At 36.4% G+C, this 27,813-nt stretch overlaps 1 protein-coding gene and 1 pseudogene across 4 annotated transcripts in view; both read right to left on the reverse strand.

Moving 5' to 3' along the window:
- The window catches only part of Erbb4 (erb-b2 receptor tyrosine kinase 4), a 1,041,831-nt gene that overhangs the window by 651,196 nt on the left and 362,822 nt on the right, over positions 1-27,813 (reverse strand). The gene's annotated exons all lie outside the window — the stretch shown is intronic.
- On the reverse strand, positions 1,559-2,120 carry LOC148123254 (peptidyl-prolyl cis-trans isomerase A pseudogene; annotated as a pseudogene).

Raw genomic sequence — 27,813 nt, forward strand, 5'->3', positions numbered from 1 at the left:
CAAAAACATTGTATGAAATTTTCAAAGTCAAGATAAAAACATTACTTTATAACATATTTTTTGTTTTTTATTTCTCCTCTTTTTTATAGTGAACTTGATATATTTTTTATAATTAGAAAAGTTTTTAAAGCTTATTTTCAATGTTAATGAGGCAAATAAAATGGATTAAGTGACTAACTCAGAACTCCATACAATGATCTCATTTTAGATCAGTGAAAGAACATTGGCAATGTCGCGATTCATCACTTGGAGTCCGTTTGTCTCTTAGTTGCATGACAGAACCACATGTGATTCTCACTTTAGTTCCACTTCAATGCAGGAGCCTCTGTGACCTTGTGACATTGGTTACTCCTTTTCCTCAATGAGTAGAGTTACTGACTAAACTTTTGGTCTCCCCTCCCTAAAACTATATGGATTTGGTCATCCCATGTATACAATACATGCATAATCATGAAGATATGTTAATTTGTTTGATTAAAATGCCACTATAACTGTAGCATGGGGTAGTAGGACTAGTCACATATAAACCAAATCCTATTTATGTGTCAGATCTTACACTGGGTTAAATGCTGTTCATCTCTTAAGAGAAAGGGTTAGGGGCTTACAAATGAAGCACCTTCTGCTTCCTGCACAATGGATTTCTTCTGATGGTGTTAGCCCTACTGTGGTATTGAATTCACATCCCCCAAAGCATATTGGACCAAAAATTGAAGAGATTGCAGATAGTCTATTTTTTCCAGGTATTTCTTTCTTCAGAAACTAGAAGACTGACTTTGCTTAGGGAAGCCATACAGTTTCCAGGAGGAGAGTTTCAAAACGTATTTCAATATGCAAGCACAGCAACATAACCCTATTGTCCCCATATGTTTTCCTCACATAATACTTCCTGATAATGGTTTCTAGTCTCTCTACTCCTACCAGGTCTTTCTCGTCTCCCCATCTCATCTGAACTTATTCACTTTCTGTCTCTTATTAGAAAGAAAACAGATTTCTAAATGATAACAATCAAATAAAATAATACATAACTCGTGATCTACTTTCATTCCAATTTTCATTCTATGTGCTGACTTAATAGGCTATAAATAGTGAATAAAACTGTCTCAAAATTTTAAGGCATTAACAAACAATAAATTCACTTATGAGATAAATAAAGGGAAACTCCAATGAGACTGATTCTAGGGAGTTAGCTTATTTTCTCATCTTCTGCTTATTCAACTAACAAATGTTGTTCCAAGTGACATTTCCTCATAAAAATATCTTACATAGTTAATTCTAGAAAGCAGGAGGCAGAATTTCAAATAGAGTCTCTCACAGGGCAAAATCCATTGAAATGATGCCCTCTAGAAGGACATCATTTAAAAGTGTGACAATTTAGATATTGCTTGTCAAGTGCTTATCACCACACCATATGCTCTTAGATATATTTGGGTGATTTTTTTCTTACTTAGTTTTTATTCATAATCATAAGCTTAACTCTGCAATCCAGCTAGACTTGAAAGGGAATGAGGAAAATATGGAACCCAAAGAACTTCAGCGAGAGCAGAGATTACAGTGCGAGCAGATGGGGCTGGGGTGCACTCCTGAGCTACAGAAGGAATGGTCTGGTGGGTAAGAAGTCAAAAGAATTAGAGTTGTCCACAGTCAGAAATGGTGATCTTCTTGCTGGTCATGCCATTCCCGGGCCCAAAAACGCTCCATGGCTTCCACAATGTCCATGCCTTCTTTCACCTTCCCAAAGACCCCGTGTTTGCCATCCAGCCACTCAGTATTGGTGGTGCAAATAAAAAACTGGGAACCGTTTGTGTTTGGTCCAGCATTTGCCATGGACAAGATGCCAGGACCTGTATGCTTCAAAATGAAGTTCACATCCTCAAATTTTTCTGCATAGATGAATCTGCCGCCAGTGCCAGTATGGCGTGTGAAGTCACCACCCTGGCACATGAATCCTGGAATAATCCTGTGAAAGGAAGAACCCTTATATCCAAATCCTTTCTCTCCAATACTAAGAGCACTAAAGTTTTCTGCTGTCTTTGGAACTTTGTCTGCAAATAGCTCAAAGGAGACGCAGCCCAAGGTTTCGTCATTGGCGCGATGTCGAAGAACACGGTGGGGTTGACCATGGCTGTAGCAAGCGGCGAGAGGGGACAGCGGAATCTGCAAAGCTATATTTGGTGATTTAAGCTTAATAAAACCCTTATGGGGTAGATGCTATTACCATCCTTGTTAATAGATGAGAATTATGCGAGAATTACTTTTCTTCATTCATGTGGGGAAAAGAAATAAGAAGAGAACTAAGAATACACACTGCCAACCTAAGCAAATGCAAAGACCCATCTATTGTATAACACACTGCTTTGAAAGAAGTGCATCTTGTGAGTGTGTGTGTGTGTGTGTGTGTGTATTCGAGTAATACAGCAAAAATTAAGAGGGAATACCATGGAGCTATCAGATCTTGGCTTGGCTTAATTGAAATGTGAGTCAAGGCGTGGGACTTGGTTGTACTATAATTCTTTTATATATTAGGTGGGAGAGTTGATGGTTATGCTTTTATAGTACAATGGTGTACAGTCATGGAAGCATTTTCTTATTATCCTTCCATTTGCTTTTATATGAACAATAATCTTTTAATAGTAAATATGTGAGTTATTAATTATCTAATAGATAAGGCAAAAGCCACTATTTCCCAAAAAATAAATTATGGAAGTTATCACACTGTTACTAATCATGGTTCAGTTACAAATTGATAATTGAAAAATGAAATTTGTTAGTCCTTAAAGCTCTCTACAGAGGAAAATAAGGGCATGCACAAAGGTCAGTTATTAACTTTAAATTTTTATAAATAAAGCATTGTTGACTATTTCCATTTCATTTAAACAAACCAGAAAATAGGACAGAAGGTTATATTGAATACTACAACCCAAGAAAAAGCTTCTGTAAATCTCTTGTATGTGTTCTACATAAACATCAGAGCACTGCTAACAGAAAACAGGGACCACGTTTCTCCTATAGGCGCCATATATCCACTGGCCCCCTTAACATGATTTTTGCCATTCACGAATCAGCCTGAGAATAAAAACCAGCAGGATTTCCAGAGCTCTAATTTGAGGTATTTTTTAAGGTACAGAGACATTGACATTTGGCTTTGCATTTCTCTATGCACCAGAGGCTTGTAGCTTTCAAAACAACTCTTGTGCGTTATTCCCTCACTTATTACTCTGATTTTATTGAACTTCTTCCTGGAAGATTTGCTAGATGCCAGATTCTCTCATGAGATCTATTTCTAAGGAATTCATAAAGGAGGTGATAATTTCAGATGGGCAAATTTCAAAAAATTCTAGGATTTGAAAATATTCCCCAAGGATGGCAGAAAGCCCGGGAGAAAGTATAGAACTGATTTGGAATTAGTGTGCAGGAGATACAAAGCCAACAGAATATTAATTGTTTTGTGAGGGAAATCAAAGAAAAGAGAATAAAGCCTGTGACTCAATTACTGTTGCAGTGTTTTTAATTGGAAACAGTGTGGGTCTACAGATCATTTCTGTATAAACCCCTAAAGAAAGTGAATTTAATTCTAATGACAATATCTCACAGAGGGAAACCAAACATATTTCTGCACATCATAATATTTTGACAAAATCTGAAATATTCAAGGAAAGGAAAAGAGAAGAATGAAATAGTGAAAAGTATCACAGTTCAAAAAACAAAAAAGTAAGCGTGTAATTTCCAAAAGGAAGCGAGTTATCCTTTACAGAAAGGAGTTCAGGTTTGGACGCATACTAAGAATTAAGGCTTCATCATAGTCATCAACAGAATGTTAAAATAGAGATAGAAATTGGAGAAGTAAATGCTCAGGAATCCCTAGAGTTTGTAGGCCTGATAGGGCTGAAAGCTTTGCAGCTCTCATACAAGACAAATCAGAAGCTTAAAACTTAAATAGAAAGGGCATCACAGCTACAAGATATGCTGAATGAATTTGTTGAGACTATTAAGCAACAAGTCTGATATGTTAGTTAATACTGAGCACAGACAGCTTCATCTCAGGGGTGAAAACAAAGTTCAAAGGATCGTTTTGTTCTTCAAGTGGAAAAGGCAGCTTACCGATCACAGATTTCCTGAAGATTGTTTAGATGAATGAGCAAGGCTTGAACTAGTATGGTACATGTTTCATTCAGCATCTCTTGTCGCTGGCCACTTCTCATAAAACATTGTATTATACATTTTTAGGCTCTATGTTTAGCATCTACAAAATAAGTCTATGGCTTGAACAATAAACCAACAACAATGAAAGAGCAAAGTAACATAGGATAAAGAAGTTTGGATGATTGGGATCAGGCAATGAAGATACCTAGGATTCTAATTCAGATAGGATCTTAAATACCAGCACCCAACTCCTTGGCCTCACTCCCTTCCATATTGATCACATTTTCCATTCTGCATTAATAGTGTGTTCACTTGCTATATTTGATTCTGGAATGTCCCCTCAATGTGCAGGTGATGAAGACTTGGTTCCTGCCAATTCTGCTGCTAGGAGTGATAAAATACTGATATATATATATATATATGTGTGTGTGTGTGTGTGTGTGTGTGTGTGTGTATGTGTTTGTGCATATATACATATATATCAGTGTGTGTATGCATACGTATATATACGTATGCATACACACACACATATATGTATGTATATCTTTGATATAGCCTGACACAAGGAAATTAAATTATGCCATTGTGTGTGTATCTATTACAGGTATACTGTGACCCTTGTTGACCCTAATTCTTTTTGTCAATCATTGAAGGTAAGTCTTCACTACCATACACTTGTCATGTTACACAGTTTTGCTACAAGCCCAAAGCAACTGTGTAAGTGACCACACATTGCAACTTCAGAAACTGCTAGTTCAAGTAAATCTTTCTCTTTTATGTCTCTGTCTGAGGTATAGCAATATCTACATTTTACCTCCCCATAGGCGACACACTGGTGTGGTGACTGGACTCTAGGACAGACGGAAATGAATGAAGGTATTATGGAAGGAAACCATTACTGGAAAACAATACTTGGTTAACAATGGAGCTAATCTGAACAATGACTTGGATCCCCAGCTGATGGCTGATAAATAGTGATGGAAGAAAGTGATTTTAGAAATTGTAAAGGTAGTCAGCTATTCAAAAAAGTAGATGCTCCGTAATACCAGCAAACAAAGGTATAATGTAGTGCATTGACAGGATTCAAAGGATGGTTCAAAGAAAAAGAAAAGGTCCCTAAAGAAAGTACCTAAGAAGGTGAGACCAGGAGGTGGGAACTAACTAGAAAAAAAAGTGTACTAAAAATGCCAAGCAAAGATAGTAGACAGAATCACTGAAATGGACAATCTACCTGCTTGGATCAAGGTAGGTTTGTTTTCCTACAGATGTCTTAACCCATAGAATATTCTAAAGCCTGGCAGGACCTGCTTCTAACAGCAAAAGACAGATACAGTCCTGATGCCCTTGCCCTCGATGAACATGGAGGACCCTGGCTCTAGGTAGTCAATGGAATAAGTTCTCTGTCATTTTTTAAATCAATAACTCAAATAAAATTTTATTCTTTTGAAAGATCTCTGATGCAGTTTGAAAGCTGAGAGGTTTTATCAGTTTTAAAGGACAACCTCACCAAACAAATTTCAGTACAACTTCTTAACATGTTCTAAATAAATGTTATTGTAAAATATAAAAGTCCAAGTTATCAAGGTGTGTACCATAAGTGATGAAGGTGTGAGGACAAGTGCACATTATGCAGGTTTTATATTTTGCATTGTGCCCAAACATCTGTCACAGTAATTCTGGTATCAATATGCTGCTCTTTATACCTTGTATGTGTCTAAAACTTATGTTTTCACAAACTCAAAACATTCTTGTGAGTCCAGGGAGCTGAATGAAGGATCCAGCCCTCTCAATTCCCTGGTCCTGAATTTTTCCCCCTAAACTTAACTTCTTTGTCCTCTGCTCTATCAACACCTTGCCAGGTCTGAGAGATACTGGACAGTTTCACACCACAAACCCTGGACAGGAGTAAAGCAATCAGCTACCCATGGATGTGACCAGCATTCAGCTTCCTCAGCCTCCCCACCTCAAGGAAAAATTTAACACCCAGAAATAAGCAAGTAGCAGTCATGAGAATCTGCCTTTGCAATTCTTTCAACCTGCTATGCCTAACTCCCCACTTTTTTATTGCAAGGAAAGGATGGGGATGTTGTAATCTGCTGGCCTGGTCGGTCACGTATTTACCATGTCCCTTTAAGAGACAAGCCCTGCTTATTCCTAAACTTCCCTCTTCTGCTGAGGCAAGCACATCCCACCTCCTCTCCATCTCGTGTATTCTCTCTCTCTTTGTCTGCTCTTCTCCGGTAGAGGCAGCTTCTGCCTCTTTCCCTCGTCCCCCTTTTCCCTTCTCTTTGCCTTCCATAGCCCAATAAATAAACTATAACCCAGCTCTCTCTGCATGGTGTATCTGTCTGTCTTTCCCCCACTGCTGTCTCCCACCTGCCTCAGGTGACCTGTGTCATCCCTCATGGAACCTCCCAGGGGTCACCCTGCTTTATGAATAACAGGAATGAATGTCCCATTTGAACTATGTACTTTCATCAATGCCTTGGCACAATTTTCCTTTGCTGCCATTGGCATTAAGATTCAAATAACAACATATTTGCAATCTGTATGTAACAGGAATAGATAGGAAGTAAAGATTTCTCCAGGGACAGGAAAATATGTTCTTCTTGCTTTATTATAAACTCAACCTTATCTGAAAACATTAGTTTTAGCTCTAAGGCAAAGCCAATTTAAAATATTTTTTTTCAGAAGACAACTCTATATAGCTTTCTTTTTTTTTTCTTTTATACTGGGCACACTAATTACTTTTTTAAACCCCCCTTCCCCTTCCTTCTTTTCTCTTTTCCTCTCTCTCTCATTCTCGTGTGTGTGTGTGTGTGTGTGTGTGTGTGTGTGTGTGTGTGTATGTGTGTGTGTATTTCTTGCGATAATTATAGGACTGGAGATTAGAAAGCTCAGCTAGTTATAGTGGTATCTATACTGTGCCAGTATTGTTTTAAAATTAAGGGTGACCAAAAATATTTCCATCTCAGGAAATCTGTGCCTGTAGGTGATAAGAGACATACACTATAGCTTTATGACAGTTGTTTGATTGGGAATGGATGATTATTTCCATTTTAAAGTGAACTTCTAGCAATAAATTGTGCATTAATAGTTTTCACTGACTTGAAGTAGCTTTTTTAAAATTTTGATTTGGTGTTTGCGTGTCTTTGTGTGTGTGTGCTGTAAAGCCTCTCCTAAGGTTGCTGTTTCCAGTAGGTCGAATTGATAGTGCTGCTGTCTTCACTAAATGGTTTGTTGCCTTAATGAATTCCATTACAATCACCAGCATCCAAATATGGGAGGATAATTTAATGAAGGAACAACGGAAACCAAAGTCCTGAACCTTTTTCTGTTCTTAGTTCTGAGTCTGTTATGTTGCTGTAATGCCTTAGGCTACTTTATCTTCACTTACTCCTTGTTTTCGTGAAGACACAATGTACTAGTTTTCCTCTGTCTTGAAGCTGATGGTCTTCTATAGCCGCAATTCTTCTCTCTGAGAACTTATATCCCTAAAGTGTTTTCACATACATATTCAGAAGAGTGCTCTTTTTCTGCATAGATTCACTAAATGTAAACCACAAGTGTCCACTAATGTATCCGACCTGATGCTCAAGGGGATGACCATCCAACTGCGTGACTGAAATGCAAGAAGTAAATGAAATGTAAGAGGTAAATACAGGAGCGGTGAAGGCCAAAGACGGCAGGAAGAAGAAATCATTTGGCTTAAATAAGTGTAAAGAAAGATTTTTATAGAGAAACATAAGCCCTGAGTAAATGCAAAGAATCTCTTAAGCATTTAGGTAACTAGGTTCTTAGTCCTTAAGAGTCATTAGAACATTTTTGGAGGGCCTTTATTCTCAGGGGAACTGGGCTTTGTTTATTCTGCTTATTGTAAACCACAGCTACAGGAGAGCCATTTGCATTGCTAATCATCTTATTCCAGAATCTGCTGACATTTTAGTGCTGTGTATGAGATGTGGGGGTGAGTCAATTTTTAATCACTATTTGTTTATCTAGATTTGGTTACAGGGCCAAGGGACAAGTGCCCGATTGGGTAGTCTATTAGAAAATCAGCACTTTGTACCTGTGAAGGTTATGTGCAGAATGTTAATGTATGGCCTTGTATTAATTGTATTAAAAACTAGAAATAGAATGAATAAATGAAATTTTAAAAAATAATGAAAGACCATCTCAATGTGTGGTCATGGTACTTGATAAAAATATAATTATTAGATGAAGAAAAATAAATGTAGTTAAGAGCACACAGTAGGGCTAGTATGAATGAAAGTAATACTATATGCATTCAAAAATCATAGATTTAGAGATAAAAATGATAATTATCTGGAAGATAATTATTTTTAACCACATTTAATATTATGTAATACTTGAGATATGAAAAATCACATATTTAATAATATGCATAATTATACTTTTTATGGTAAATATCAGTTTAAAATAAATTTAATCTAATAAAATTATAAAAAAGAATAAGATTAGACATGTCTTCAGTGAAATCTGTTATGGTTCTGGGTCAAGAGACAAAACTTTTTTTGAAATTCAAAGTACTTTTAAACACAGAAATGACAATTTTATTAAATTAAGAGAATATTTATTTTTTTATTTTTATCAAAATATTCTAAGCTTCTTGATGGAAATTTAATGAGGTTGCTTCAAGTAAATGATGAAACTTGAATACTACAAAAACTAAGCAATCTATACTAGAAAAATCTAACCTTCACTAGGTCATATTCCAGAGTTCAACAATAGGAATACTAAAATTGAGAGACTAACTGAACTAATTTGAACTGAAAATTTAAAGAATGAATAGGTTGAGAAGCTATAAGGCCTATCAGAGCATCCAAGAACCTTACTCACTGCTTGTAGTCTCCTCCATTCTAGTTCCTTAAGCCACAGTCACTCCTAGATAGTTGGTCCCAGTGAACTCCCCTTCCATAGCTGTTTAAAAGTTGGAGACACACCCTCTGCCTCAAGTTTATCCATTGGAGGTCGCTGCTTCCTTTGTGTGCACAAAGAACCGTACCTGGGAACCCTTTTGCTCCTGGCTACTATATATCAAAAGTCCTGTTTTCCCATGACACCCATTCCTTAGCAATGGTTTTAGGGGATAATTCCTTTTTCATTAAATCTGTGGATAGCTATTTTCTAAAGGCAAAACCTCTGAAATCCTCAGAATCTGAGACTCAAGTTTTCATAATTTTTATTTACATCGATAATTATTATTTTATATTTACTGGTGGAGTGCCATTTTGTTACAGTACCATTGACTTTGATTTTCAAATATAATCATGTATGTAGAAAAGTATTTCTGCAGTGAAAATTAAAATAAATAGTTTCATGAGGACGTCACAGTTATGAAGGTAGTCTAATATCTTCTGCAGCTAGACAACACCACCTTAATTTTCATTCACAGAAGAATATTTTAAAAGTCCATCTTAAATTACACCATTGGGTAGAGGACATAAGATCAGTGTTTTCTGTTTTTTTATTAATGATTTGAGGTGAGCACTATGATCTAAGTAAGTTATGAATATGTTAAGTTATAAAAAAGAAAGAATGAGACACAGCACAGGCAAGACTTACAGGAGACTTCCACTTAGAGTAACTCCAGAGCTTAGAAACTTGATCAAGATGCATCTCCTGACATGATCCAATAAGCAAAACTGTTATTAAGGGGAGATCAGTAAAATGTTAACTCCCCCAAGTCAAGATAAAATCTAAATCGGAAACAGCAATAAATAAGATTTAGCATTCCACAGACAAAGTACCCAAGCCTCTTAACATTCTAACAGCCACCTCAATTGCCTTTTCAAAATTAAAGAACAAATTTCTGCGTCAACAATTGGCAGAACATAGTATTCAGAGCGGTTCATTCAATAGCTAGCTAGGTTTCCTGTCCTTCTGGGACTTTATAAAAAAATCAGTCTTCCTTGGCAAAACTTTGACATCAATGATGATGCTAATTATTGTCAGATTGTCACATACATATATATTCATACATCCACACATGTGAAGCATGTAGAGAAAGAATTAATCAATGTCAAGTGGTTGCCTCCATTATGTTAGACACTTTCATTTCCTCTTTTCTTTCAGGTATTTTATTACACCATTGGCTCAGTGCCTTGAAAATACAAGGTGTTCAGTTACAAGTTCCTGCCCATTTTCCTGAACCCACAAGGCACTCCATTATATTATTAGAATGCCCTAATTGTTAGCAAAATCCTTATTTAAAGCCAAATTCTGCCTCTTTTAAGCTTCTGCTTAATTATAAACTTCCAGGACAATGAGAAACCATGCCACTCCCTGTTCTATGAGAGTCTTTCAAATATGTGTAACAGTAAGGATACTTACTTCCTTTCCCCTCTTTCCGGGCCAACACACCCACTCTTTCAACTGTTATTTTGAGGCATACTTCTGGAAATACAGTGTCCCAATTGCTTATTATAGACACATTTTGGTCAGTCATTCAACCCATAAATCTCATGTCTTTATCTGAACACAATGGTCTTAATGTAGCATGAGAAGAACTGTTGAGTCTTGGGCTAAGTTTCTTATTGGACCACCTCTTTGAGCATTATTGATCTTGGCATAATATGGGGATTTTTCCCATATGCACATTCTGTAGAATAAAAGATTTTAATCAACAAATAATTAAATATTAGTAAACCATGGGAAACATTTCTGTTTGGAAACAAATTACAGTTACTTAGATTTCCCTTTTCATAAGCCACTATGCTAAGCATGGATTCTACTACAAGAATACAGGGAGGAAAATTGAACTTCACTATGTGCAATAGTGAACTTTTATGAGATCTCCAGTAAAAGTCCTCAGAATGCCCTGATTTCAAGTTCTGCCAACTATTGATAAATGACCCCAAGCAAGCCAGTTAACCTTTGAGCATCTCAGAACCCTCATCAGCCTACTGCTTTACTAGGATGCAGAGAATCTCTCAATTAAAAAGACAAATTATACATAAATATATAAGACACTATGGCAAAAGGTGCCTTATAAATCTTGAATGGAGGAGTCAAAGGTTGACAAGGTGAAGCTATTCCACTCAAAAGATAAAAAGATCTAAGCTATTTGGAATACTCTATGGATCCATTTAACACATACTTTGGTTATTAGCATATTCCCGTATCCTTGATTCCCTCTCTGCTCACCACACACATCCAGCACCCAGGAAACTTGAGGCTCACTCTTCCCTTCTAAACTTAGTCTTTTTTTTGGAGCCTTCTGCTTCTCTGCTGCTGCCACATTTATTTCTTTGTGGACTTCATGCTTGGCAACTTGTGTCTTCTGCTTTCCAGGAAAAACAATTATGGATAACTGCTCCAACAACTGGCGAAGCTTCCTCAATAACCTACACTATGGAGAATAATCAAGCAGTCACTTCTGTCACTATTGTCTTCCCTAATCCAGAATGACAATGGAGGACAGCCCACCCAACTGACAGCCCCTGAAAGCGCAGGCAGTCCTTTAACCAATAGGCAGGACATTCAAGTGGGATTTCTTCAGTGGGACTTTACTGTGTATTTTATTATCAGAAGGGTTCTCTAAATCCCTGCAAATGAAAATGAGGCTCCTTCTCTCGATTCTAATGTGATGCAATTACATTCTGCAAACAAAAGGTTAAGCCAAGCTCTTTAGGCAACTATGTCACTTGAAAGACAACTCTGTTTGTGACACCAAAAGGCTTAACTACACCTTTCCATTTGTGAAGCTTAACTTACTGTTTGCTGCATCTAAAAAGGAGCTTTAAAGCAAATGCAGTGGCTACTTAGTCCTTTCTAATAAAGTTAGGCTAGAAATGCCTTAGTGGTATTTCTGTTCTCCGGCAACCTCTGCTTGATATGTGATTGCACCAGAATATGTCCTATGTAGCATACAAAGCAAACTTCCTACCTGGAAGCTTCCCAAAGTCACACACATTCAATAAAGCTGCCATCACATACCATGGACAACAACTTGTTTAGCTGCCTGTCTGTTACTGTCAGGACAAGTGCTCAAATTTGGCATTTCTCAGTCTGTCAAAATCTTGATACTCAATAGTGTACAAAATCAAATTAGAATGCTTATATTAGAGGCTGGCATAACCTTTAGAGGCGGAAAAACATACTGGAAAGTCTTTTAGTCAATGGGGACATTCCTCCAATGGGGAAACCTAGCCTGCCCCTCTCTCTACATAGTCTCAGGCAAAAGCCATGTGGTCTGGAAATCTGGGACTAGAACTTTCAAAATTGAAAATAAGCTTTCTTTTCCTAAGTGTGTTGTATTATGATGGAAGCTGACTGACACGGTCCATCCATAGCCTGCCTGTTCAGTTTGAAATTATGAGCTTTTCTGGGTCCTTCAGAACATGATTGATGAAGATATAACTTGTTTTTAACTGTTACTTCACCAGCTCACTCTGAGATAGGCTAAGTAAGCACAGGAAAAGCAACAGCTGAATGCAAGATCACCCCAAAATGTTAGGACCAACACAGCTGACCAGTGTCCTTTGATCCATTATAATTGCAGTCCCATATCATTAACCATGCAGAAGCACCTTCTTCCATCACGCACCTGACTCCTGCCACATCAGACAACCCAAGGACATAATGGTGAGCAAGCTCTCTTCTGGGGAAATTCCAACACAGTCTTGGATATCTTCACTCATTTCAACCTTAATTCATGAATAAGAGTCCACAGTCAATGTGTAACTTTGTCCTGTAATAAACTTTCTCTTAATTCCGAATTTGTCTCCTTGTTAGCTCTTCCTTTGACGCAGATAGCAACCAGGAAGCACTGGGTAGGGAGCTTATCCTGCACTTTATCTCTTTGAAACATTCCAGTATTCTTCACTAATAAGAATTGTAAGCTCTTAACAAGGATTTAATTTTTTTACAATACTTCCCAATCACAGCCTTTTGTCATTTTAGCAACAATACACTGTTTGTAAACGTTGCCAGACATTTACTATCCTCTTATACACCAATACCCTAATATGTCCTCATTTCTGCTGCATCTCAACTGTTCATTTCTTATGCCACAAATCATTTCCTTTAATTGTTTCTTACCTCTGAGTTTGAAAATTGAATAAAAAGTAAAAGTATTCTTCTAGATAGAAATATATTTAGATTAACTTCTTTGTTTGACTATAAGGAATACTCCCATGATTTTATAATGAAGAGTCCCCACTTTCTCAAAACGAAACAAACCTTGTTGACATTGCAATCCTTTTTTGCTACCTTATTTCTCTTCCTACTATTCAGTCATACATTATTTATGTCATTTTTTGTGGATTTGTGACAAACAAAATATTTTTTATTGTGAATGGGTAGACAATAAAGATATCAGCATTTTTTTCTATGTAATTTGTGCACATCTTAAAAGTGTGTGTGGAATTTATTTTCATTTGATATAATACTATACAGTGTTACACATACAAACCTGTACTTTGAACCATGGAGGCGTTAACTTTGCTTGTCTTGCTGGTTAGTGTCGGGATGAGGATATGATCAAACTGGGGAAGCATTTTAATGTCGGGAAAATATGTGACCTATTTAAAATGAATCAGAAGAAAGCATATGGTTGTCTGGAGAAGTAAAAAATATATTGTAGCATGGAAGGAAATATACAATTTCAAAACCTTGTTTTTTAAAAGTAAGATTGTGTATGGGAGTGTGTTAATTAAAGGTGTTTTATAGGTTCAATTCCGTTGTGTGATAAAACACTGACCAAAATCTACTTAGGAGAACAGAGAGTTTATTTCAACTTACAATGTCAAATCATGCTCTGTCAGTGAGGAAATTCAAGTAAAGAATTTGAAGGTAAGTCAACTTGCTATTCTACATAACATTGCCTCTGTCCACGGCAGGTACAGCTAATGAAATACAGATACAGCAGAAACCATGAGAATACACTGATTGCTCTCTCAAAGAAGCTTGGGCTTAGTTAGCTAGCAGCTTTGTGAGGAGGGTGGTGTGTAGGCAAGAACTGCCTTCTATTGAAAAGTATTCCTAAATTCAATGAGGTCCTCCTACATTCATTAACAATCAAGACAACCCTCCACAGTAACACACACAGGCAAACCTGATCTAAGGAATTACTCCTTTGACCCTTTTCTTTCTAATAACTATAGACCTTGTTAAATTTCCACTTAACACCAGCTAGAACAGGGCTGCTGATTAATCTTGGTTGTCGACTTGCATGTATCTTGGATTAACTAAACTACACAGTTTCTGCTAGGTCATGAGCACATTTCTTTAAATAATAGATTGAAAAAAAATGACACTCTCCCATAGTGGGCAACAACTTCCTATGGAGATCCAGATACAAAAAGACAGGAGGGAAAATACTGCTGCTTTTGCTTGCTTCTTATCCCTCTTTGCCTGTAAATGCATCTGTTCTGCTGCTGCTATTTCTGATGTCATGCTTGACTAGTAGCAGAATCTAGCTTTATTGATCTTCCAACATTGGCTGTAGACCATTCTCCCTTGAGGAATCATCTTGGATTTCATCATCATTTTGGATCTGGGATGGCATGCAGCCTCATGGAGGACTAATTAGTCCCTAGATTCCCAGCCTCTCCATCATTGGACCACTATTGGACTACCCAATATGTATCATGTACACCAATCTAATAAATAATCTTTGCGATATATATTCAATCTATTGGTTCTTTTCCTCTAAAGAATCTTACATATAAAATAGACTCAGACTTTAAGGAAAATCTGAAAAAGATTATTGAAGGCCATGAAGGCCAAATCAATATAGGCCATAAACTACACCACTTACCTAGTCTTATTAAGTTATTAAGTTAAAGTTATTAAGTTAAGTTATTAAGTTAAAGACTTATTAAGTCTTTAAACATATGTGTATGTATCTATATACCTCCCAAAATTTTACTACTAAAACCGTGTGTTTTCTGACTAAGAAAATAATTTCATGAAATAGACATTTTACATACAGCAAAGTCAGCCAAACACTATAGAGAAGAATACAAGTTAGAAAGTAAATAGTAAAAAAAAAAGGTATATTATTCCTCTGACTAAAACATATGATTTATATCATTTTCTAGTTATAAAGTTTATTTATGTATTCATTTCACAAACACTTGCTGAGCAGCCACTATATGGTACGAGATTTGGTAAGCGCTAAAATTTTGTCGGGAATACACATACTATGCTGCTATGAATTATTTAGTAACCTAGAAAAAGATGTTCGAATAATTGCTGCAGTGGAATTTTCAGAAAGGAACACAGGATAATGTGAATATCCTTAATGAGTGAAAATCACTAAGACATTGGAGTTAAGAAAGTTTCTCTAAGAAATGATTATAATGCATTTCGAAAATTGACCAGAATTTTAATCCCTCTCTCTCTCTCTCTCTGATTTTCTCCCTCTCTTTCTATCTCCATTTCATTCACTCCCACCATCTGTTTTTTTCTAGACAAATACAACATTGTCTTGTTTTAAATTTCTTCCATCAGAATTCAACAATGTATTTTGATTCTCAGGTAGAATTAAATAAAGTAGATACCAATTGACGAGCCTTATATTTACCAAAACAAATACCTTAATTTTTACAGCTTTCATTACATATTTTAATAGACTATTTTATAGTGAATGGGTTCAAATTAGAGATCAAGAGAAATAATTACAGTGTTTCTAAATGCGAGAGTTTTAACATTTCATTTTTATACTTCTGACCTTTAAATTATGTTCTATGTGACCAAAGAGAGACCTTTAAAATTGACTTGGTTTCATGTAAAATTATCACTGAGTTTAATTCAGGTTTTTTCTTTGAAAGGCAATGAGGTGTCTCACTTAGAATTAAAGCTAACAACATATACACAGTTGTAAACTTTCAAGAGTTTTATGTGGTTATACTCTAGTGTTTGGTTTTTAGAATCAAAGACTGTTGCAAGATCTTTGCTTCCTGTTAAATTTTTACCTGAAACAATTAAAGAGAAAGAGGCCATGCAATGAGCAAGCAGGAAGGTGACATGAGAGCATGTGAGCTTTGGAAGGGGAAAGCGAAGGGAAGAGAAGGGAAAGGGAAATGTAATTATAAGCTCATTAAAAAAACTAATAAAAATCCTTGCTATATACAAACAAGAAGAGAGGAAATAGCCTACTTTTGAGAGCAGAAGACCAAATAAACACAATGTAAATGGGATTGCTACCTGCACTGTTCTTGTTTGAAGGCTAAAAGAAGCCTAAATAATCACCATACTCACACTGGAAGGCAATTTTAATGATTCAGTCCCCGTTCCTTGAATGTTCTCAGAATCATAATAAATTATTCTTTATTTAAATATATTTCAATACGATACAGCTTTGAGAGTCCATTATAGTTTAGAGAATTAAAATGAACTTCATTTTTAACTATTCTTATTGGTAATAAATAATGAGATTTTATTAGTAGCAAACACATCTCATAATATTATCTTATAATCACTCAATGGGACAATGGAGATGACTCATTGGGTAAGAGCCATTGCTCTACAAGCATGGGGACCTGGGTTCAAATCCCGAGCACCAATGTAAAAGAGTCAACATAGCACAAGTGAATGTAATCCCAGAGCTGTGGAAGAGAGCCATGTACATACTGAGAGCGTGTGTGTCAAACAACCTACACAAAAGAGCCAGCTTGCTGTTCATGCTTCCTGGCAGTAAGGCAGAGAATGGTGGAAGTCTCCCAATGTCCTGCTATGGCCTTGGATGTGCACACAAATGTACACATCTGTATGACCCATGAAGGCACCAAATACACACAACCACCGAAACACCTTAACTAAATTTATAGACATATTAGACAGAGTTAGTATTTCATGTTAATATAATTCTCAATTATAAAGAAAGGTTGGCCATTCACATAAACATAAATGCCTAATGGCTTGCCTTCATATAGTTGTGTATTAGTAAATATTAGAGCTGAAATTCTTCAAATATTTCTAATTTCCATTTCCTTTTCTAATATTTAAAATATTTATTTACTGTTAAACGTTAATTCTAAACATGGGTATTATTTTATTCATCATTAATTTTTGGGTATATGTGGATTGTATATAAATGTTTGCACATGTTTATAAGAATAGACATATATACAAAGGCCAAAAGAAGCCATTAGATATTCAGATAAATGAATTTCTGTCTTTTTCCCTTGAGGAATGTGTGCATTTTTATTTTGTGTTTGTTTGTTTTGTTTTTTTAATTTCCAAATTTTACACTCTTTTTTCAGTTAGGTTGGCTGAATTACAAGGCCAAGATAACCTTCTGTGCCCAAAAATGTTTTGTAAGTTTTTATATGGGTTTTGTTGATCTGGTTGAAGATCCTCAAGCTATTAATAATTTTGAGACAGAGAGAAAACACTTAAACATTTTATTGAATATTTAATATAAATGGTTAAAATATTAATAATTTTAAATAACAGCTCAATAAAGAACATGTTTTTTAATTTTTCTCATAAAATTTGTGAAGAATAGTTTTTGAGTCAGTGTATACTTTCAGATTACATGGGACTTAACCTCTGAGCAAAATACTATATTTTCCTAAGCCAAGTATAAATTGCATAGACTTCCCAAATGTAAGACAAGTTCCATGATTAGATTTAGTAGAAAATCAAGTTTCAATTTAAATGCCAGCTGTAAATACATATATATATATAAATTGCATATGCATAATGTTTAATGATCTTAGCAAAAACATGCAGAATCTCTCAAAACTACGAAAATTCCATTTAACCCAGAGTGCCTTCTTTGAGCCCACTGCCATGTTGAGGCATTATCCTTTCATCCTATTCAGCTTTCTTATCTCACTCAGCACAGAGATCACCAAAATACAGGAAATATGCTCCATTTCACAACAGAGACAGTATTCCATATCTATTCGACAAGGATTACCTAAATAAAATAGAAGACAATGTCTTATTCTAACTCTTGTTTACATTCCTTGAAGGCATAGAAGTTTTGGCCCAATGACTGAAGGTTCTGAATGTTTGGATGCTGATTTTTACGCCATTCTCTTAAAATCTCAACCATTAATAACATGGAAACAAAACATAGACCATTGTACTCAATGAAAAATAGCTAAATAATATAAATACTTGATTTGATAGTCTTATTTACCGACTCAAAAATGCACATCTTCTTGCTAGAAATTTTTTTTTTTGGAAAAAGCATCCAGGTTTATCATACAATCTCCCATGTTATAAACCAAACAAAATGTATAAATCACACACACACACACACACACACACACACACACACACACTACAAACAAAAATTTACATATCCTTTTGGTAAATGCAATAAAGTAACACATGAGGACCATTGTATGACATTATAGATCATTCATTTAATGATATTTTTCTTTCAAATTTAGTGCTTTTTTAATAAGACTACTTTTCTCATCCTATTTCTATCATTTTCTCTCACATAAGTCATTCTCTCATATATAATGGGAAATAAAGTAAACACAGGTAAGCAGAATTTGCCATTATTTAAACAAACTATTACATGAACCATTTTTTCATCCAATTAAATAATTGGTAAGTTAACTATTTATATTTAAAAATTAATTCTTATTTTACTCACTAATGTTATACAACACAAAACTTAACATAGACACCTAGACATGGAGTTATATGTATATCTAGGAGAAAACAACAGCATCACATATATATATATATATATAATATATATAATCCTGATAGTTGGTATGATGGAACAACCCTGGGGATGATTAAATGGATGAGATCACTTGCTGTGAAGGTATGAGGAACAGAGTTCATGTCTTTAGAACCTGTGTAAAAGGCAGGAATAGCTGTATGTTCTTCTAACTTCAGAGCTGAAGAGGATAGTTGGGCAGATCCGAGATTCTCCTTGACAAGCCAGTGTAGGAAAAAGCCTCAAATAATAAAGTGGAGTACAATAGAGGAAGACACCAAATGACTCACATATGTGTAAAGAAGCACACACATACATATACATACATAACACACATCACAACCATACACACATTACACGCAATATCTAAAAAATGGTAGACCCATATTACTATGAAATACCAATTAAAATGCTATTTGAAATTCAAAAGCTCTATGATATATTATTAGCCCCACTGTGGGCTTGAGCAAACCACATCAATCATTAATCAAGAAAATGCCCTACAAACTTGTCAACATCTAATCTAAATGGAGGCATTTTCCCATTTATGATTCATCCTCCCAAATGTATGCATCAGATTAACAAATATAGCATGTAGGGCCGGCTTGTTGGGGTCTCTGTCCCACCTGGTACCCCACAGCCAACATACCCCAAGGAAAATCACCCATAGGACTCCATAAGATTATAAACTGATTGGCCCATTAGGTCAGACTTCTTATTAGTCCTTGTAACTTATATTAATCCATTATCATTATCTATGTTAGCCACATGACTCAGTACCTTTCTCATTGTGACAGCTTACATGTTGCCTCTTCGGTGGTCTGCGCAGGAATGGCTGAGGGAGCGTCTGCTTCCAGAATACTTCCAGTCTCTTTGCTCCACCCCTACTTCCTGTTTGGCTTTCCCGCTTATACTGCCTGCCTGACCAATCAGCATTTTATTAAAATATAATTGACAGAATACAGACAATTCTCCCACATCATTTCCCTCTTTTTTTTTAAACAAAGGAAAATATTCATAGTCCATTTGTTTGGAATGTGAGCATAATATTCCAGGCTACTTCCTGCTGGTTGGGGGTGCTGATAATCTTATGGGGACCTAAAGAAAATTTAGAGTTATAATCAAGTCCTGACTGAAGTATCCTGTGAGTCTTGACCATCTCAGGCAGCAGTCTTAAACCTGTTCTGGATGAAGAACTTAGACATCTGGGTCATCTGTTCCTACCAGAGATTTCTCAGGTGGTCTCCCTTGATCAAAGGCGATTTTTCCTAACTCTGAATAAATCCAGAGCTTCTTGTTTTCTGTTTAAACAAAAGCAAAATCTCTTCTCCAAAGTAACATACTTTTTGACTTCAGTTTTGAAGCCAAGGTATTTTCAAAATATCTATCTTGGATTAATACAGCAGCATTTATAAGCAAATATCTTTTATCAGCTGTTGCTCCTTTCTCATTAGCATTAAGAAAATTCAAGGTTAATAAAGCATTATACAATCTATTTCTGGGGGTATCTTTTGTCCCTTTCTGCTTGTTCAACATATGCTTTATAGTACGATTTGATCTTTCTATAACTGCCTGACCTGTAGGATTATTTGGTATACCTGTAATGTGTTTTATATTATAATAAGCAAAAAAGCATTTCATTTTCTTAGATACATATGCTGGACCATTGTCTGTCTTTATTTGTGCAGGTATACCCATGATGGCCATAACTTCCAATAAATGTGTGATTACCGAATCAGCCTTTTCTGAGCTCAGGGCAGTTGCCCATTGAAAACCTGAATGCGTGTCTATGGTGTGGTGTACATATTTTAATTTACCAAATTCCATAAAGTGGAACACATCCATCTGCCAGATTTCATTCCTTTGAGTACCCTTTGGGTTACTCACTGCAGGCAATGGTGTTTGATTATAGAAAGAACAAGTAGGACATCTCTTTATAATGTCCTTAGCTTGTTGCCATGTAATGGAAAACTCTTTCTTTAAGTCTTTACTATTGACGTGATGTTTTTATGAAATTCTGAGGCCAGCAACACACTTCCAAACAATAATTGGTCAATTTCAGCATTACCTTGTGCTAGAGGGCCAGGCAGACCAGTATGGGACTGGATGTGTGTTATGTACAGTGGACAAAGCCTATTCCTAATTATGTCCTGTACCTAGATAAACAATGAAGTCAACTCTGTGTCATCTGGTATGAATTCAGCGGTTTCAATATGCAATATAACTCTTTCTGCATATTGTGAATCTGTAACTATATTAAGAGGTTCTTTAAAATCCCTTAGCACCATAAGAATGGCACTATAATTTCTGCTGGGTCTATACCTGCTAGTTGACGAAGTCTCAGTTTACCTTTTATAATTAATTCAGAGACTTTTTCTACATAAGTTTTTACTTTTTTACTTGGTTTATGAGGTATAAATATCCACTCTAAAATAATATCTTCCCTCTGCATTAAAATCCCTGTAGGAGAAATTCTGGAAGGCAGTATGACTAGGATGGAACTAAGATTCGGGTTCACCCTATCCACATGTGCCTCCTGTAATTTTTCCTCAATCATTGTCAGTTCCTTTTCTGCTTCAACTGTCAATTTTCTGGGACTATTTAAATCCTTATCACCATCTAAGGTTTTGTTTAAATGAACTATTAGATCAGGTGTTATCCCAACAGCTGGCCGTAGACTGGAAATATCTCCTAACAATCTTTGGAAGTCATTAAGAGTCCATAACTGGTCTCTCCTAATTTGTGCCTTTTGCGTTCGAATTTTCTCTAACCCTATTCTGTAACCTAAGTAATTAATAGAATCTCCTCTTTGAATCTTTTCAGGGGCAATTTGTAATCCCCACCTAGGCAAGACTTTCTTAACTTCTTCAAACATATTTTCCAAAGTATCTTTATTTGAATCAGATAATAAAATGTCATCCATGTAATGATAAATTATGGACTTGGGAAATTGCTTACGAATTATTTCCAATGGCTTATTAACAAGATATTGGCACAATGTGGGATTATTGAGCATCCCCTGTGGGAGGACAGTCCATTGATATCTCCTAGTAGGCTGAGAATTATTATAAGTAGGCACTGTGAAGGCAAATTTTTCTCTATCCTTTTCTTGCAAAGGTATAGTGAAAAAACAATCTTTCAAATCAATAACAATAAGAGGCCATCCTCTTGGTAATAGAGAAGGCAAAGAAATTCCAGATTGTAGTGGACTCATAGGTTGAATTACCTTATTGACAGCTCTTCGATCTGTCACCATTCTCTATTTACCAGATTTCTTTTTTACAACAAACACAGGAGAATTCCAAGGACTGTTTGATTCTTCAATATGGTTAGCATCTTGTTGCTCCTGTACCAGCTGTTCCAAAGCCTGTAATTTATCTTCAGCTAGAGGCCACTGCTTGATCCATATTGGCTTCTCAGTTAGCCATTTTAAAGGTAGGGCTGTTGGTACCTCTGAAGGTTTGCTATTGACTGTATGTTCTTGTACAGCCTGAATGGCTGGTGACCTTTTTCCATAATATCTCATTATATCCTTCCCAGAATTGTGAGTTCCTGGAACTACAGGAATTTTAATCTGGGTATTCCATTGCTGTAGCAGGTCACGGCCCCATAAATTTATTGCAATATTGGCTATATATGGCCTTAGTCTTCCTATTTACCCTTCAGACCCTATGCATTCCACCCATCTTGTGCTTTGTTTTACATGAGATAGGGTTCCAATTCCCAGGAACTGAACATCTACCTCTTGAAGAGGCCAATTCAGATGCCAAGATTCTGAAGTAATGATACTTACATCCACACCTGTGTCTAACCTTCAATAAAAATGCCATTTATACAGACTCTTAGCTTTGGTTTTTGATCATTAATAGAAGTCTTCCAAAATATACATTTACTCTGTCCTACTGAATTTTTTGACTCATTCTCTACATGTAATTCATCATTTAGACTAGTATTACTTTTTACGGCAGACATTGGAGTTTTTAATTTTCTTGGTGAGATACATTTTCCACTGTAACTGGGAATGACTGGGCCACTTTTGACTTGGGGGCCTGCCAAAAAAGAGGCCCCTCAAAGAGTTTCCCAATGGTATCAGGTTGCCTTGTCTTTCTGTTGTTGACCTGCACTAGTTGGACCAATGTTGGCCTTTACCGCATCTCCTACATATACCTGAAGGCTGAGGTCTCCTACTTTTGTCATTCCTGGAATTTCTTTGCCTGCAATCCCTTTTCAGATGTCCTAATTTACCACAATTAAAACACCTGGTAGTTTGATGTCTCCTCATAGCTTTGGAAATCGCTTCTCCTACCCAGGATTCATCATTATAGCTAAACGTCTCAACATTCATTGTGTGCTGTATCCATTCTTCCATAGGTGCTGATCTAGATCTTAAAGGCCCAATTATCTTTTTACATTCGGTATTTGCATTTTCAAAAGCTAGAGATTCAAGAAGTATTCGTCTAGCTTCTGGGTCTGTTACCCCTATGTCCAGAGCCTTAATTAATCTTTGCACAAAGTCAGTAAAGGGTTCTCTCTGTCCCTGCCTAACCCTGGTATATGATTCGACCCTTTTTGCTGGATCTTGTATTCTATTCAAAGCATTCAAGGCTGCTTTGTGACATAAGGACAGCACTTCTTCGTCATAAAGAGCTTGGACCTGTGGATCAGCATATGCTCCTACACCAAGAATTTGATCTTGGGAAACCTATACACCTTTTGCTCTTCCTTACTGTTCCATATGTTTGGATTCTTCTCTGAAATAAATTCCAAACATCAAGAAAGGTCCATCATCTAAAACTGCAGACACTAACTGAGAGAAATCATGGGAGATAGTTCTGACATTAGAAGCCCAAGTCCTTATCATTTCCTTAACAAATGCAGAGTGCAAGCCATAATTAACGACAGCTTCCTTAATTTCTTTTAAATCATTCATTGCTATTGGTGTCCATCTAGCTTCTTTAACTCCCTTTGAGCCTTTAGAAGTTGACCCTTTGTCAGAATAAATTACAGGGTATGTTGTTAGAACCCTGGGTAAGCCAGTTCTAACAGCTGGTGGTGGCATTGTATCCTGCCCTTGTGCCTTCTTACTCTGTTCACCAACTCCAATAATTTCTTCAATCATTTCTAATCTTTTAATCATTGTCTCCCTTAAATCCTGAATCTCCTGACCTACCCGTGTTTCTAGGAATTTCACTAAGGTATCAGTTTTTTGGTTCCCATTCTGGAGGTACATTCTATCTGTTACCTTATCAAAACTTTGTGGTAACGTCTAAAAGTCAAATTCAATAGCCCGAACCCTTTCAGGTAACTTCTTAGTACCCTTGAATATGGAGTCAATATTGTCTATCATAGTATCCACTTGGTCAGATAACCCCTGATTTTCAATAATTTTAATCCTTTCAACTAGTTGTCCATTATTAGTTCATAAATACCGTATCTTCCTTAATTTTAAAATATTTAAATGAAAACTGAAACCTAGTAACAAGTAAATTAATGTATCCCCATAGTCATATAAACCTTGCATGACATAATCCATTGTATTAATAAAGAAAACAGTAAAATTGGCGTTGGAAACAAAAACTGCCATATTACCTCTTGTCTAGTAGGCGGCACTGTTGCCAAGTCGTGACTAGAACCACTGCAAAGGTGACAGAAACAGGGTCCTGTTTCAGTGTCCACCTTAGTATTTGTTAAAAACTAGGAAATATAAGTTGTTCAACAAAGAAAATGTAATTAAATCAATTCCATACACGGAACCAGAAACCCAGAATCCAGGGGTAGAAAAGAGCAACCTGGAAGCCACGTATGCCTCCATGTGACCAAGTCGTTCTGATTCACGCCACTAAAGCGCCGCACTTACAAAGGAAATTTAAAAACAACTCAGAAAAGAGCAAACCAGGCAGGCAGAGACTGTCCCAAGCCTGTGGAACTTGGGAGGCATGGGGTTTAATTGAACTGCTGGCTCCACACACAGGGCACAGGCCACAGCTGAGGGAGGGCTTGTGACTAGCCGAACTGGTGGCAAGCAGTTGAGTGAGGAGGAAGGCGGGGGTTCTACAACCAAACTGGGGCACCAGATGTAGCATGTAGGACTGGCTTGTTAGGGGTCTCTGTCCCACCCGGTACCCCACAGCCGACATACCCCAAGGAAAATCACCCACAGGACTCCATAAGATTATAAACTGATTGGCCCATTAGGTCAGGCTTCTTATTAGTCCTTGTAACTTATATTAATCCATTATCATTATCTATGTTAGCCACACGGCTCAGTACCTTTCTCAGTGTGACAGCTTACATGTTGCCTCTTCAGTGGTCTGCGCAGGATCGGCTGAGGGAGCTTCTGCTTCCAGAATACTTCCAGACTCTTTGCTCCACCCCTATTTCCTGTTTGGCTTTCCCGCCTATACTGCCTGCCTGGCCAATCAGCGTTTTATTAAAATATGATTTACAGAATACAGACAATTCTCCCACACCAAACAAAGATCAACCAGAACACTGGGTGGATTGTTGTGTTCTATGGTAAAGAATTAGACCAGAATCCATGGTTAGGGATAGTAATAGGAACAGTTTCCAAAAGGGAAAACTTTTTCTAAAAATGAGAGTGGGAAAGGAAGCCAAGGATCATGCAGCTAAAGCCCTGTAGCACTTCTAGAAACTGGCACTGTGTTGTTATATGATGTTTAGAACAGCCTGAATTAGCATTCCCAGGCAAAAGTCATAGTCATTTGTGTTTGTGTTCTGAATAAACTATATCACATTCCCTGTCTTAAAAAGAAGGAAAGGAAAAAAGGAAGAAAGAAAAACAGGAAGGAAGGAAGGATGGAAGGAAGGAAGGAAGGAAAGAAGGAAGGAAGGAAGAAATTCAAAGCCTTTATTTAATTTTGAGGATAGAATACTTTCTTGATTGAAAAAAGAAAATACACCTTTTCTAGGAAGTTTTTGTTTTGGCAGAAATCTTTATGTGGCATACTCCCTTGTATTTTAAAATATAGTTCTGTAAATCTAGGATTAAATCAGATTGCATTCTTAAAAGGATGGTACATGTTCATTAGAACATGCAACTCTTCCTGTATATATATAGGAAGTATATCAACATCATAAAATTATGTTTTCTTACTTTCTCAAAGTCATTATTAACAAATTTTATATATCAATAGATATATAGACAGATAAATAGATATAGATAGATAGATGATAGACAAGATAGATGAATAAATAGATAGCTGAATGCTGTTATTTTAAATCAGTCTGTGTATTTATTTTTATTCTTTTTTCATGTATAGTAATTATTTGAATGATAGGATAAACAGGACCAATGAACTAGTGATATTATTACTATTTCAGGTCAATGTATCAAGTATTAAGTTTATATCTTTATAATCTTAATGTAGACTATTTAAAAACCATGTGCACACAGCTAAATGAAGCCAAAGATTAGAGCAGAGGTTGGAGTGTATTACAAGCACAGCACATACAACAATATTGTACAAATAGTTGACAATTAACATTATTAGCTAACATGAATTTATAAGAAAAGAAAAATAAATGTGAGATATAAAAGCTGAGGGGTCAGTCACCTTTCTAGTGGATATAAACTGTTGAATGTCAGCACTAGCCAATAATGGAAGACAAAGGAGGAGAAGCTAGCCAGAATTCTAATGAGGTAAGAGGTCTAATGTTTCATTCCCATAACTGGCTAAACCATGGTTTGTTTTAGAGAGTTCACAAAGTGTAGGACAATAACACCAAATCTGTGGTTTTATGCCTTGTTGCTTTCTATTTTATGCTTCAACCTTGCGGTGTTGATAGAGTATAAAGTAAGTAAGCTTTACAGCCTCTTTTTTTTCCTAGCCAACTGTGTGCTGACGTAGCGGTCAAATGTTAAAAATAGTCAACTAGATTATTTATCCTTCCAAAAAGAAATCCAGAAAAAGGAAGTTGTATGAAAAATCTGTGGAAGGAGAGTATTTTCTATAACAAAAACTTCTTGAAAACAATGCATTGAATGCATTTCAGCAGTGATGTTGCCTATAAGCAAAAGGCAAGTATCTCCAAAGCAATCCACTGTCTCTAAAAGGACCAAAGCACAGCTTCTATTCCTCATCTTTCTCTCCTCTTCTCCCCCTTCTCCTGCTCTTCCTCTTCCATGCTGTTTTGAAGACTCTCTTGATTTCCAGGATGGCCTTGACTCTACATGCCCAAGAATGATCCTGCATCCCTGATCAACTGCTCCACTTGCCAGCACTTCCCATACTCAGGTTGTACTCTTTACTGGAGGTACAGGATCCAATCCAGGATCTTGTGCATGCTAGACAAGTATGCTACCAACTGAGTTATGTCCATAACCTATTTTCAATCTAATCTCAAAGGCTCATTTATTTGTTTCTTTTTGAGATCCTTGGAGGGATACTCATTGGAGTGCTTCAGTTATACTAAAGGAAATAACATTTATCCTGTTTAATGAAAAAGGATAGAAATTTTAAAACCGCAATCAAGTTCCAGAAGTATCTCATGGACACCAATGGATGATATATCTGGGCCCAACAAGCCATCAAAATCCCACAAGAGAGGACTGAAGAATTGACTCAGTGACTGCTCTTTGGGAGGACCTGGGTTCAATTCCTAATACCCACAGGGCAGCTCAAAACTGTCTGGGGGATCCAACACCCTCACACACGCAGGCGAAACACAAATGTTCATAAAATAAAAAAATAAACAGTTCATTTTTAAAAGGTGAATCAATCACAGGGTAAAAAGGACTTGAAATACTGCCATTTGCCAAGAAATAAAGGAATTTTTCCATTAAAACCCATAATAACCACAATAAAATGTGTGTTCTTTAAACAAACAAACAACAAGACACAAACAAACAAACAAACAAACAAACAAAAAACGCTGGCAGTGGTGCAAGCCTTTAATCCCAGCAATCAGGAGTCAGACATAAGAAGACCTCTGCGAGTTCAAGATCAGTCTGGCCTACAAGAGAAAGTTTCAGGTAATCCTGCCTCAAAGAGAGA

The sequence above is a fragment of the Myodes glareolus genome, chromosome 1 (assembly GCF_982192425.1).
Source record: "Myodes glareolus chromosome 1, mMyoGla1.1, whole genome shotgun sequence".
NCBI classification, from domain to species: Eukaryota; Metazoa; Chordata; class Mammalia; order Rodentia; family Cricetidae; genus Myodes; species Myodes glareolus.